At 39.7% G+C, this 15,491-nt stretch overlaps 1 long non-coding RNA gene across 1 annotated transcript; it reads right to left on the reverse strand.

The window, feature by feature from the left end:
- Positions 1-12,377: 12,377 nt before the first annotated feature.
- On the reverse strand, positions 12,378-13,115 carry LOC121516103. Its single transcript, XR_005992445.1, has 2 exons — positions 13,081-13,115; positions 12,378-12,445 (listed from the first exon to the last, which is right to left on the reverse strand). It is a non-coding gene; the product is annotated as an uncharacterized LOC121516103 (long non-coding RNA).
- Between the last annotated feature and the right edge of the window lie 2,376 nt (positions 13,116-15,491).

Below are 15,491 nucleotides of genomic sequence, written 5' to 3' on the forward strand. Positions count from 1 at the left end.
TCTCTGTTCCCCCAGTCCCTTGGCTCACCTCTCCAAATGACAGCCCGCTCTCCCATGACAGCTCTGGGGCCACGCTGTCATCCCCAGTGTGAGCGTGTCCCTGTATGTGCGGTGTATTTCTGTATTTCTCTGTGTGCACTCTAATGCCCACGTGGCCTCTCTTCTTCCAGTCTGAGTAATAGATTGGAACATCTTTTTTTGGATTTATTTAGACTCTTTCTGATGTGAATCTTCAAATAAAATTACGTCTCATCCTTACGGCGATGTTGGTGCATTAGTGCATACATGTGAGTTTTTTGTTGTTGCTATTTGACGGATTGCTCTCAGAGCGCAGGGTTGCCTGGCTGAGTGTGAATTACATCATCCGTGACAAGGCAGAACATTTCCGCTCTTCGCCTCCTTTCTTCCTGCTCTCCTCCCGCCGCTTTCATCTCAGGCAACACAAAGGTGGGACGATGCTGCAACCATTGTTGGCAATGACAGATCTTTAACTCTGTGTATTATAGATCAAACGTATCAGTTTGTTTTTAATATCCTCTTTAATTTCTCATCAGTTAGAATTGAACACATCTGAATCCAGGAACTAACAGGCTGGCACATAATCTCCATGTTTAGCTGCTGTTGAAATGCTTGAACACTTTCCATATCAATGCCAAAGTAACTCAGCCAGCTCTCTAGATTTGCCAAAAACCATCAAAATTCCTCACTTAGCCAAATCCAGAGGACGATTTAGGAACCCAAACTAAGTGATTATTTCCCCAACAGCTAATGCTGACATAAGACTGTGTTGTCAAATCTTAAATTTCTTCTTGGATGAATATTTGAGCCCAGAAAAACTAGATCAACTGCCAAGTTTCTGGTGGTTGACGGTGTCAGAAGTATTTCTTTTGATGCTGGAAAAGGTTTGAAATTATTCAGAGGGAGAATCCTCCTGACATCTGATCTCAGGTCAGAAAATTTGCACAAGTTTTATTCCACTGTTGCTCCTTTGTTTCTCTCTCAAAATAAATTTTAGGTAACTGAACAGACCAGTCAGAGAATTTCCAGAAAAAAACTGAGGTTATGAATCTTAAAACAGGTACTTTTTCTTCCTTTCAAAACTTAGAAAAGGCCAACTCATAATTTGATCAAATATGTAGACGACACATGGCAGCAACCAATGAACTAAGGCGTAGAGACGAGTCAAACTGAGCATCAGAATGTGGAACAAAGCTGGTTTATTGAACATGCCATGGATGTTGGAGCTAGACAGGCTGGTAAACAGCTGATCTGGTATTTTAAACTATTCCAATCATCTCTAGGGTTCAATGGTCAGAAAAAAGATGAAACACATCCAGTGAGCGGCTGACCTGACGAGCCAGCCAGAATGTTTCACAAATGCCCAGCATATCTCGCATCCATCTGGACAACAGCAGATGACGTCACACAGCAACAGAGAACTCCCCTAGGGGGGCAAGTAGTGATTTCTGTACAGCCAAACTACCAAAAATGTTATTTTTTGACCTGTTTACCACTATGCCAAGCTTTCAAAGTAAAAACAGCAAAAACATTCATAATTCTTGAGCTACTTCTATGTCCGAAAAGTGGTGAAATACTCAAGCAAAAAAAGTAAAAAACAAACCAAAAAAACAAAAACATGGAGAGCGGCGCAGATGGCCTCATCTCCATTGCAGACTCTATCCACTGTCCTCTAACCTGACACGAAAACCTCCCAGAGACGTTGTTTGGGAAAGGTCAGAGCCTTTGAAAAAACAGTCGAAGGGTGATTGGATGAACGTTCTGTCTGTCACCTCTTTATGGGCCAATCAGAGCAACAAAACACATGATGTAGCCGCTACCGAGGAGTAAACTCCATAGAGAACTCGATAACCAAACCATGGCGACTATAGGCATGTCAGTACACTGGAAAAACAGATTTTGACCCTTAGTATTTGTAACATATATGTTTAGTTTGTTTCACTGATCTAAATGTGTAATTCAATCTGTCACGGTGCTACCCCGTGCCCTCTAAACTGAGTAAAGCATGCATGCATTAATGTAACACAGCCTTTCTTTTAACACATCAGGCCAGCTGAGAGGCCTGTGCCATGTTAGCATAGCATTGCTAGCAAACAGTTACTCAGTTTAAAAAGCTCTGTCTGACAAACTAAAACATTTGAAACTGATTCTGTGCCTTCTTGTGCCTAGCTTCTGAAACCAGGAAGTGGCAAACAGAATAGAAGCCCGCCATTGGCTTAAATAGAGGTGTGCTGGGTAGAAGGGACCAAGTGTGGTAGAGTTGGAGGGGAGTTTTTATGGCAAACAGAAGGAAAAGTCTTGTTTTAAATTAAATGTGAACATGTGGCTTACCTTTGATATTGTGTAGGATAATATGAATTTATTTGTTAAATGTTTATTCATTTTGCAGTCATTTACTGTGTTTAGTAGAGTTCATTGATTTCAACGTAGTCCTTTGACATTGGTACCTTCCCTTCACTCCTATATAAGAGGAGGCTGGAGGCCTTGTGAGGTTGTTGGTGGTCGGTGTCAGAGCTGTTAGGTTGTGAGAGCCCAAAGTGTGTGCAGAGCTGCAACACAGCATTATATAGAGCTCAGTCTTCTTTTGTTTTCACATTTTTTCCTCTTTTGCAAGTTTTTATTGTTATTTTTCTCCAGGCCTGCACTGTAAATACCACTGCACATTTTTCACTGTAAATAAATTCACCTGGACTGCATTTTTTGGAACCTTTGAATCCTTTTTGAGCCGAACCAACTAGGCCATCCTTACACAATCCTTCTTATATTTTTTGACTCATTTCAAAATGTGCTGTTTCCATTTCAAATAAGTTGAATTTAATTGTGCAAAAGTAATAAAACTGTGTTCAAATAAGTTGGTTTGAAATGTGTTAAAATAATGTAAAAAAAAAAAAAATAGTGTTAAACTAAAGTGATTTTAATTTTAAAAACGTGTTGAGGCTAGTTGATTTTAATTGTGTACCAGGAACATAAAAATATTGTGTTCAAATGAGGACCACATACTGCCCTGTCTGAACATGTGCATGACAAATCTGCAGTTTTCCCAGAATGCCTTTTGGCACTTAACCTTTATGCATTCAGTTTTCTTCTGCTGTCTTGGCCAGGACACTCTTGAAAAAGAGAGTTTTAATCTCAATGAGGTTTTCACCTGGTTAAATAAAGGTTAAATAAAATAATCTACTAAAATGCACCATGAGTGAAGTTGCTGTCTCAATGAAAGACGTCCCGCCTACATGGGGCTATGTTTCAGCTATTAATGACAATGAATGATGGGTAATACATTGGCATTGGTGAAACTTTACCTGCTGATTCAATGGATGACTAACAGTCATTACTGCAAATGACTGCAGAAGTTAGTCCACTTTAGGTATAATGATAAAATGATATAATGATATAATGATATAATGATAAACTTTATCAGTGAGTACTACGTGATGTTTCAGGGTAAGCAGTTACCTATGATGTACTCATCTTGTTTACTGTGTACTTAATTAGAGCAAATATACCTCTAATTTATAATTACTTGAAAATAATAAGTGTGGTCAACTTAATAAACAATCTCTGCACATTTATTTTGTGCAGCTACTAAAATTAATAAAATTTAGTTAACTTTACTCCATTCATTTGAGTCTGTCTAACCTAGATTTAGTTGACTTTTCTTAAAATTTTTTTAGCACCTACTACACAAAATTATTAAATTAAACTTACCTGTATTATTCATCTGAGATTACTTAAAAACATCAAGTTCAGTCAACAATGAATTATATCGAGATGTAGACAAACATTTTGTGTGCAACTGCTAAACTGCATAAAATTAAGTAGGATCAACAAAACATTTTTTCAGTGTACACGACTTTTGTTTTTAAAAAAACAAAACAAAACATAAAAACCCAAAAACTCAGTGCTTTTCTTTGTTCTTCTTTTAATAAAAAATGTCGTTCTGATAAAACTGGTGCTTTAGCCGCATCCACGCTAATGTCCTCCACCATAATTGCATCGGCCTCTTGTTGCTACTTGCTTATGTCACGATTACGACACACCCAAAAGTACTGCCTCTTACTTCTGATTGGTCCTGTCACTGTCTTACAGGGCCCAATCTGTTCAGACAGGAGCTTTGCAAGATGGATTCGCCAGCGAGAAACACAGAAATGGGCGAATCCATCTGCTTTGCAAGGTTACTGTCCTCTGAATAAAGGCACAAAAGCCCAAAATATGTCTTAAAAAACTTGTGGAGAAGTGGCAGCAGGCAGGAATTAGCCTTGCTCTAAAGCAGCTGGTGGCCCGGGGGTCACACCAGGCCCTCCACTGTGTCCCATCTGGGCCCAAAAATATTTTTAAAGTAAAAAAAAAAACATACAGAAAAAATTATGTCGTGTTATTTAGGGGATCTTTTTTTTTTTTTTTAATTATTGTTAATTTCCCTACAACCAGTGGTTCTCAATGTGGAGGCCGGGACTCCCTTGGGGATCAAGAGACACTGAGATGGGGCCTTAAGATGCCTTAAAAAAACTAACTACTATTAAACATCTGCCACTTTACGCAAATTTTGCTAACTTTCAACCTGTTTTCATCACTTTTTCCCAACAATTCTGACAATTTTCAATTTGTTTTTCTTGCCATTTTTGTCAATTTCAAACCCTTTCTAACACTTGTTTTTACTTTTCTGCCTGTTTTAGCCACTTCTAAACCAATTCTTGCCACCTTTTGCCTGTTATTGCCTCTTTTTACCACTTTTATGCCCATTCAAGCTCATTTAACCACATTTCACTATTTGTTTAGGCCATTTTTGCAGTTTAACCATTTCTGCCAATATTTTGCCTGTTCTTCTGCCTCAGTTAAGTCACTTTTGCTAGTTAAAACCAATTCTTCATGCCATTTCACCAAATTTTCCACCCATTTCAACACTTTTCACCACTTTATATGCTCGTTGTTTTTGCCTCTTTTGCCACTTTTATTTAATTTTGCCACTTCAAACCCATTTCTACTACTTTCAAAATCCCATTTCACCATCTTTCCACCATTTTTTTTTTTTTTTTTTGACCTATTTGAGTTATTTTTATCCCACTTTAATTCTGCAGTCCAGACATGTCAAGTTTCGGTTAGATCTTCAGCCCTTCATCTTGACCACATCAGCATGCCTAAATGCATTGTTTGCTGTTTGCTGCCATTGTGATTAGCTAATTGCATTAATGAGCAGCTTCAGAGGTATACCTAATAAAGTGGTCAGAGTTTAAAGGCTCAAACAGGACCTAAAGGTGTGCATTCATAAAGAGGTACTTGCTCAAAGCCACTTAGGCAGAGGAGGCAACTAGTCCCGTCTGCTTCCTCAGTCTGAGTGTGAACCGGCGAGCCTCTGGCTCCCCACCCATGTCCTCTGCAGACCGAGCTTCTGCCATCCCAATGGATTTATTGTCAGTAAAAATGATCATTAGCTGCAGCCCAGTATTAGTTTAACACCGTTAGCGCAAGAGCTAAATGTCATCATCGCAGAGAAAGTGGGTGAACTTTGACCTTATGTGACAGCACAAAATTTGTCATTGTCTCCTGTAACAGCAGATATTTACTGGCCTCACTTAAAATGAATTATTGGTCTGTTAGCCCATGTTGTGATCTGAACACTGATATGTTTGTGTGTGCATGATGGTTTTAGTTAGAAAATTTACTGTTTACATGACTCTGTATGAACGCTGCAGAAGGGCATAGATACTGAGGACTTTGTAAACGTCTATAAGTGAATGGATTGGTTTGTGTGTTTGTGTGGGGATAAAAACCTCGTATTTCATGTGTGCTGTATGGCTGTCTCAGGAGTAAACGGTCTTTATGAGGACATGAGTAACAACAGAAGTTTATAGAGCATATTTTACTGCTAATAGTAAAACTGGTGACTGCTCGTCCACTGCTCTGCTGACTGACGCTGCTGTCTGTGTGAGGAAAGGTCAGAAGGGAGAAAGGAAACACGTTAGAGCGGAAGTAGAAGTTTATATTTCCAAGCCTAATGCACACCTACGGAACTTTTTTGCACATGTAATACTTAAAGTGCAATTGTTGAATAAACGCAGACGTCACTTTTTTGAAGTTTTCATCTGTTGATTTTTATTTTATATTATTTTTTTATTTATTTATTTATGTATTTATTTTTAAATTTTTGTTATAAATACTGTACCTTGGACTTGTTACTGATGTATTATTGTAGTATCAGATTTTTATATTGTTACATGCCTAATAGAGAATGAGTAAAACCATAAGAATATGTTTACATTTTGTAATTTAAAGATGGTTCCTAACTTGGGACCCCCTGTAAGCCCCTTTTTGGCCTCTGACAGTCCCTGAACTCCACTTTTGAGAACAGCTTAAGTAAACCTTAAAATAAACGGTGAGATAAACCAAACCTTGGAGCCTTATAGTAATAAAAAAAAACTTAAATCCAAAAGAGAGCATGACTCACCTAGTCCTCTCTTTCATGGATATTTCCAGTCACTTTTAAGAGCATCGAGGAGTCTTTAGTCTTTTACACACTGGAGAAAGTCCTGACATGATGAGTCACAGTCTGCACATAAAGTTACGTGCTGCGCTTGCACCAGGTGTATGTAGAGCATATGATGCTCCTCTCCTGCTGTAGTTGCTATTAAATCTTCTGGTGTTGTCAGTGTCACAAAAATTGCACCGATGTTGCTGGAACCTTCTTTTGTACCCCTGGAGCTGTGCAGGGTTATCTCACCCTTGTGGACTGAAGAAAACTCCTGACGACACAAAGTGCAGAAAGCCAAGAAGTCAGTGGCCAGCTTAAGCTACATCTTTGATGCTCCCCGTTCCTTCTTGTAGCTGTAAAGCTGTCTCTTTTATGCAAATGCGTCTGTGTTTTTAACTCTTCTTGAACCAAACCATGCTAAACATATCTCAGTGGGACTTGTGGCTTTAATGCTGTCTGTGTCTCTGACGGCTGTGATTTATTGACAGGTGCCATCTGACTTATGTGATCGGTGCACGATGGGATACTTGTTGTGCCAGATGATCTGATCCAAGATCAGTGAAGAGTCTTCAAGTGATTGCAGAGAACGACCATCAATATTCAAGACAATAGGCTTCCCACTAGGGAGAAACATATTTATCTCAAAGTATGGGACGTCCTGTTATCCATTTTCAATCCATTTTTTGATCTTGCAGATAGAGGCTAATGCCGCCTGCCATATTTTCAGTTTGTTTCCCAGAATGCATTGTGACTGGGCTGCTACAACTAATGGCAGACTGTTCCATCTTTGCATTGTACATTGTCAAACAGTAAATGTGCAAACACTTAGAAACTGAAGAAGAGAGCCTGAATGACTCATAATAGAGAGAAAAAGACACAGAGAGGCTGTGATTTGGCCCTCAGAGTCACTGCAGACAGGAACTGCTGTGAGACACCATGGTTGAAAAACAGCTTAGGGCTCAGAGGGTTAAGTACAGTAACAAAGTATTTGTACTTTGTTACTGCCACTGTAGCAGGGGGTCTTCCCCCAGAACATTTTCAATGAAGGAGATACCATTTCCAGTATTCTAGCGCATTTTAACACCATATTAGCACCAAATAATCCAACAATATAGATCAAAAAAGGGCCCAACATAAAAGTCATTGCAACAGTAATGTTTCATTGTATTTCTTGGTCCTAATGGTCTTCTGGAGTTTAGTGTTTTGCAAATGAGGAGGGTACTTAAACACGCCTTTTTGCCACCCAAGTGGGCAGTTTATCATGTTTTAACCAGCCAAGGAGGCAGTTCAGCGTGTTTTGCCAACCAGGATCAGTTCTCCTTCTTCTCCCGGTCTGCTTCGGGATGGGTTTGTGATCGTTGCAGGTGGGGTCTGCAGGTATCCTGTGGCTGCTGCTGAGGTAGCTGTTAGCTTGGATGTAGCAGGAGGAAAGTGGTAATTTAATCGGAACTGGACCATATTTCTGTTTAAGAGTCACACTGAAAGCTTGTCTTTACTGAAAAAAACATTCGTGCACATCTCCTGATTGGCCTTGGCATCATTTTTATTCAGCGAGAAACTCTGCCATTAACAATCGACGGCAGCACTAGCCTGTTGGCTCAAGAGTAGCGCATATGCAGAATGTCATTTTGTCATGTGGCTCTGATTGGCCCGTCATGAATGTGACAGACAGAATGTTCCTCCAATGACCTTGCAAGAGTTTTTTCAAAAGTCCTGCCCTTCCCCCACCTTTTTTTTATGGGAGCTTTCCCAGATAAATGTGTAATATGCCCATGCAATGGATATATTAAATGGTCTATCTGGTGTTTCAGGTTACAATCAATCATCCAATCTGCATCAGCTTAGACTACGAATGTACAATGAATACAGACCAGAACACTTTCCTTGCTGAAATCCAAACCCTGTGATTGGACATTTTTCTGATGCATCTTCATCACACTCAGTTCTTGTTTAAAAATGTAAATTATTCTTATACTAACCCTGTACATTACTTTAAAAACAGCCAATAAAAACCAAGTTTACCGTCAGAATAATCCACATGAACTTCATTCTCTTCAGATGATGAGTGCTGCGGCAGTGATTCTCTGATGCGTGTCTGCACCTTGTTCGCTTCTCCTTTTTTGTCATGCAAAGCAAATCCAAACTAATGACTCCACAACAGCTGACTCACCTGAAGACACGCAGCTTCAAAGACACTGGCAGACATAAAAAAACTGAATGTAGGTCAGACTGTCTTGTTTGCGTGACATTTGATGAGACTTCTTAAATTCTTATCTTAGGTACACTCTTGCAAAACGAAGATAGAGAAACAGACAGGCAGGCAGGCAGGCATTAGATAGATAGATAGATAGATAGATAGATAGATAGATAGATAGATAGATAGATAGATAGATAGATAGATAGGTAGACAGACAGACAGACAGTCTATATTTCATAAACAGGATAAACAGAATCACAGGAAATATGTTTATGTAATGGTTTTTTTGTTACGTAATAATGCCTTGCATCAAGGCCTTAAAAGAGCACAGGAACCTTTCCAGGTTTTATTTTGGCTGTGGGGAACATTTTAAATGTGACTCTCTGATCATTCTGACTAATGCTGTATATGAAGCCACCGACTATATGAGCAGAACACACTTGTATGATTGTAGAGAGATGCAGTAAGGAAAACATGTGAGATCTGCAGTCTTACTAATTTGCATCGGTCCAGTCTACCTCATGTCCTATTTCCCACAATGCAAAGCATAACCAGCCAGTCAGAGATTAAAATAGTAAACAGCAACAGCTTTAAGAAGCTCCATCTCTGGTGCATTTACAGAGCAGAACATCAGATATTGATGAATTTACTTTCTTGGTGTAACGTAGATGTTACTCATCTTACAGGTAGGGGTGGGAACCAAAATGTAGTCCCAAGATGGTACCAGTACCATGACATCCAATACTTACTGGGCTGAATCTCATTACAGATATCAGTGCTTCATTTCTGTACTACTCACTAAGGGTGCTTTCACATTAGGGGCCCAGGCCCAGAACTGTATCAGAAAACACTTGAGTGCAAATGTACTGCACTCGGTCCCCAGGTCAGAGTCCACCTATCATGGTTGTTATAGTGTGGCTTTTTTGACAAAATAAAATGACAGCAAACACTCTTTAATGTCAAGGTGAAAATAGATTTCCACTCAATAATGTCAACTGAATGAAATATGCAAGGTTAAATAAGTGACTGCATAAATATTCGGACCTAATTTAGCTAGTAGTCTCACAATTAGTGAAAAGGGGATCTCCTGAGTGTATCTCAAGTGATTGTAGTATAAAGACTCCTGTGTTTGGAATGTCCAGTCAATGGTTAATCAGTATTCCTGGATACCATTTCACCATGAAGACAAAGGAACACTCCAAGCAACTCACAGTAAAGGCTTTTGGAAAGTAGAAGTCAGGGGATGAAAACAAAAAATCCAAGCCACTGAACATCCCCCAGAGTTCAGTTAAATCCATCATCATGAGATGGGAGGAATATGGCAAATGTCAAAAAACCTCCTATCTGCAGGATTTTCTGACTTGCGGGTTAACTTTGGGTAATTAGAATAAGCAAGGCTGCTCAGAGTATTGTTAACACATTATTGTAATATAGTCCAAAACCAGTGTATTTTGTATAGGGTGTCCTGAACAATAAGCATTCTGCAAGAAAACAAGTTTTTTTTTTTTTTTTAGAACTTACTTTGAATTTTTCAGGTAGGTTTTACATTTCAGCCATCGATGTGTAAATCTGCCTAGATCAGGCCGTCCTCACAAACTGAGTAACTGTGCAACAAGGAGACTAGTGAGAGAGTCCACCAAGACACCTATGACTACTCTGAAGGAGTTCCAAGCTTCAGCAGCTGAGATGGGAGAGACTCTGCAGACAACAACTGTTAGCCAGTCTTCACCAGTCAAAGCTTTATGGAAGAGTGGCAAAGAGAAAGACACTGCAGACAACAACTGTTATTGTCGTCAACAAAAACTATGACTAAAAATGTTCATCAACAGCCTTTTTTTCATGACAAAACTAGACGAAGACTAACAAAAATAGATCTGTGATGACGAAAACTGACAAAAAGGTAAGTTAAGTTTTTGTCAAGATGACTAAAACTAGACTATTGCTCCACTGTGGGTAAATCTGTCAAAAACCAATGCACCTGTAGCTCTTCAGCCTCTCAGCTGTAGAAAGCAGGGACCCCAGGTTTGGTAAAGTGCAGAGAACACACTACCATGATTTGGTACTGGATTCAGGCTAGAAATAAATGCTTGGACTAAAAGTAAAGACTAAAATGTGAGGACTTTTTCTGGACTAAAACTAGACTACAATATTTTTGACGTGTCGTCGGCTAAAACAAGACTAAAAGTAAAAAGGGTAGAAATGACTAAAATGTGACTGAAGCTGAAAGGCCTGTCATCAAAGACTAAGACTGAGGCTAAAATAAAAAAATGGCTGTCAAAAGTAACCCTGCATACAGCAACTTCTTCACCAGTCAAAGTTTTATAAGAGTCTAAGATTAAACTCAAATTAAATCAAAAATTAAAATTAAAACCAGATTAAATCTGGACTAGAGTTCACCCAAAGGCATGTTGGAGACTCCATGGTAAAGTGAAAGAAAGTTCTTTGGTCTGATGAGACCAAAATGCATTTTTTGGCCATCAGACAAGACACAAACCACTGACATCACCACAAACACACCATCCCCACTGTGAAACATGGTGGTGGCAGCATCATGCTGTGGGGATGCTTCTCAGCAGCCGGCCCTGGAAGGCTTGAGGGTAAAATGAATGCCGCAAAATCATGGAGGACCCTCTTTTAGTCAGCAAGAGTTGACTAAAAACTCCTGGTTATGTGGATATCAAAAGTTTCAGGAGAAAGTTTCATACATGCTCTAATATTTCACCACACTGCTGTTTGTATGGATCCATAGGAGACGAGCTGTCAGAGCTGATCTATGAAGAGCGTCTATCTGAAGTTTCCTCTTTAAGACGTGATGAGCAGTATGTCCTCAGTGTATGATCCGAAACATTTTTTTTTAAAGCTGATGACTCCAATACTTGCTAGGTTTCTACAGAAGTGCACATTTTTGGGGAGTGATGTGTACCATGGTGACCATTTGTCTGGTGATAAGGCAGTCTGGAGAAGGATGCCCATGCCAGGAGGGAGGTCAAGGCACCAACTCATTCCTCTTTCTCGACACTTCCATTTATCAGGCCAGACTGCATGCATCACACACCCTCAAGGTAGGGCTTCGTGCATGTGTGTGCGTGTGTGTGACAGGAGAGAGAGCCAAATTGCTATGGCGATGATCTGAATTATGAGTGTGGGAGAAACAGACAACAATGCAATCTTTAAAGGTAGATCTGTGGATGTGGAATTTACAGATCAAGTTAAATCTGCTTTAATAAAATCATAAACCCTAAAATGTATTCATATTTAACCAGAGCTGGGACAGTAATTATTCAGCATTACAAGCTTTAAGGTAATTCTAAAATGGGCTGCTTTGTTTAACAACTCCTGGAACCTTAAACTTTTAACAAATTCAATTTCCATTATTGTAAAGTCCAAAGCTGAAGTTTACAGCCTCCTGTTCTTTACAGAGCTGACTGAAACAGCTAAGATGCCACAGCAGCTTTTATTGTGAAAAGCTTCTTCACACACATGAAGTTGCTTTGTTCCAGAGCTCTCTAGCTTCTTACATCCCAGCATCCTCATATGAGGACATTACATTTTGGATTCCCTGCACCATTACTCTTAATTTTGCTGAGCTTGGACGTGCTAACTGTCGAGTTAATTTTCCCTTTTTCCTGGTATCATTGCCTGCCCCTACTCGCTTGAGGCCTGGAGATCAACAGAGAACGCTGGACACAACTCAGCTTGCTTCATGTTACTCCATTTATTGGTCACAACAGTTGAAGTAGCAGTGGCAGTAGCAGGTTGATAACCTAAAAAAAAAATAGATAAAGAATCAGGCTGTCATTAAAAGGATTCAAATCAATTGCCTTATTAATGTCCATTTTAAATACATTTTAAACAAAGGATCAACTGCAAATATATCAATTGACTTTCCTAATTATTTAAATTATTTAAACTATTTCAATCACTTTAATCTTGCCCCGATAAGTCTTGAACAATTTTTAAACTTAAATTATTTGACCAATTCATTCAAGTTCATTCTTTATGCTTAAATATTTAAACTACTTCATAAATTTAACTCAAAATCATACATGTGAACTATTGTAACTACTTTAATGATTAAAATATATTGACTTGATGTTAATGTTTTAGTGGTCTATTTTCAAATCAATCAATAAATAAATGGTCAATATTTAAACCAAATCAGATCAAATCAGATCAGAGCAATCTCATTCAGATTGCCTTTATAAGTTTAAAAAATGAAATAGAATTAAAGAAAAATCCTAAGATAAATCAGACCTTAAATCACCAGTGTCACTGTGCCAGTGTTTAACATTTGAAATAGCAGGGCTTAAATTGCCAGTACACAAATCATTTTAGCCTTTCAGTCACTAAATTAAAGTTATTATATTGTTTAGTGTGATTTAATTAAAGTTTTCCTCACCACTGGCGTCTCTGAGGTCTCCATGCAGTGATTCCACCACACTCTGTGTCTGTGTGGCAAAAGGGTGACACACCTGATTCTGAGCCTTCTAATCACCTCAGCTCTACCCCTCCCCCTCTATACCTGCACTGAGTCTGGTTTGATCCTGCAGCCACTCTTTAGCAGGAAAGACAGAAATGACTGCCAAATAAATTAACCATGACATAAACATAAAATCAGAATGTCTCAACACCTCCCACCTGACCTCCTGGTTACTGAACCCAAGGAGGTCACAATCAGCTTCCAAGGTCACACTGTTCTTCAACTTGGAGCAGGATCACCAGGCGTCTGACATCCCTATGAAGAACTGTAGATGGGATCCTGGCAGGGGATTTAATGCAGTTTCTTCTGGGTCCAAGCGTTGTAGTGGGAACGGGGTAACTTGGGAAAGTCTTCACATTTGCATCCCTCACGATTCCTTTCTTGTCAGTGTTTACACTGACCACCCTTCCCAACTTAAACTGACCCCTCAGAGGATTTTGATCAGCCAGCCACACCACATCTCCCACAGCGACATTTCTTTCCTTGGTGTGCCACTTGCTCCTTATGAAGGGGTTAGGTCCAGCCAATTCACTCCACTTCTTCCAGAACTTACTGACCTCTACTTGATGGCTCTGAGTCTTTTGTATGTGTAATTTTCAAACTGGATATTTCCTGGATCTCCTCTCATGCCAGTCCATCCCAGTAAAAGAGAGTTAGGGCTGATGTATTCAATTAACCATGACATAAACATAAAATCAGAATGTCTCTAGATTGTCTCAACACTAACCAACCTGATGGATTTGTTTCACACATCCATCTGGAAAACCTCTGGTAGAGAGTGTTTGGGAAAGGGCAGAGCCTTTGAAAACAAAACTCGGAGGATGATTGGATGAATGTTCTGTCTGTCACATCTTTACGGGCCAATCAGAGCAACAAAACACGTGACGTAGCCCCTACCGAGGTGCGCGTGCGCAGCTACCGAGTAATAAACTCCATTTAACTAACAAAGACCACACTAGTCAGATATTAGTTTTAATAGTTTGATATTGAAATGATGAAAAGGAGGGATGAGGTTAAGGGTGAAGGGAGGAGGATGAAAGTCGAGGGATGACAGGAAGAGGATGAGGTTTGAGGGTCAAAGGGAAGAGGAGGAAGGTCATGGAATGAGGGGATGAAAGGTTGAGTTTATGAGAAAGCGAGCAGATGGATGTGGAGATGATGTGGGCCGTCTTGAGCCGGTCCAATCTGAGGAATGCTGAAGATTTGGGACTTGCGATGTGAAATGATCTTTGCGGGATGATCAGTTGGCTTGAGCTGGTGATGGCATAGCCGAAGGGAGTTTGATGACTTGCTGGTGTCCGCAGCTGTTGGTACAATGTCCGGGAACCACAGGGGTAGAGACTCTGGGTGGGGGGACATCTCCTTGTCGCTCTCAGTAAGAAGCCCCCAGTGGTTCTTGTTATTAGAGATAAAATTAGAAATGAAGGGGTTTGGGTGGGAGGGATGTGAAAACAGTGTCAGAGGTATATGAATGAGTGAGGCGTGCTAATATACGTTGGGCAGCAGAAATGGATTAGGCAGAGAGGCGTGGTCTAATTTCCTGAACCTAGTTTTGTTTACAGTATAACGCGAACCATGGCGACTATAGACATGTCAGTACACGACTTCTGTTGTTTATGAACAGAAAAAAACTCACTGCTGTTCTTTGTTCTTCTTTTAACGAAAAAAAAAATGTCGTCAAGTTCAGATAAAACTAGCGCTTTAGCAGCATCCACGCTAATCTCTTCCACCATAACTGCACCGGCTTCTTCTTTCTGCTTGCTTATGTCACGATCCACTGCATCCAAAAGCACTGCCCCTCGACCCTGACTGGTCCTGTCAGTTTCTATCGGTTCAGGTGGGAGCTTTGCAAGATTGATTCGCCAGTGAGAAACATGGAAACGGGCGGATCCATCTGCTTTGCAAGGTTACCTGCCAGTCACCTTTGTTGACTCTTTGTCTGCCATTTTAGAGTCACAAAGGCACATTACAACCGTCAGTGTACATGCAAGGTGGTTGTCACTGAAATGCAAAATGCTCTACAGCCAGTCTTGACACAAAACTGATCAAGGTACAAAAACACTTCAGACTGGAACTTGTTCATTTATGCTTGTTTTATTTTGAAATTTGCATATTTGACAGGTTTTATCAACAGTTAGACGCTACAACAAAGCTAAACAGGAAGTAGTCTTATGAGGACACTGGAGCCTTTAACAGGTGTGAAAATAAGGAAATATAGCTCGGAGCTATATTGTGAGATTTGACAATCATTGCATTCTGTTTTTATTTACTTTTTTACAAAGCTCCCAAACTTTTTTGGAATTGGAGTTGTACATAAAAGAGAATTCTTA

This window comes from Cheilinus undulatus, linkage group 2, assembly GCF_018320785.1.
Source record: "Cheilinus undulatus linkage group 2, ASM1832078v1, whole genome shotgun sequence".
In the NCBI taxonomy this organism is placed as follows: Eukaryota; Metazoa; Chordata; class Actinopteri; order Labriformes; family Labridae; genus Cheilinus; species Cheilinus undulatus.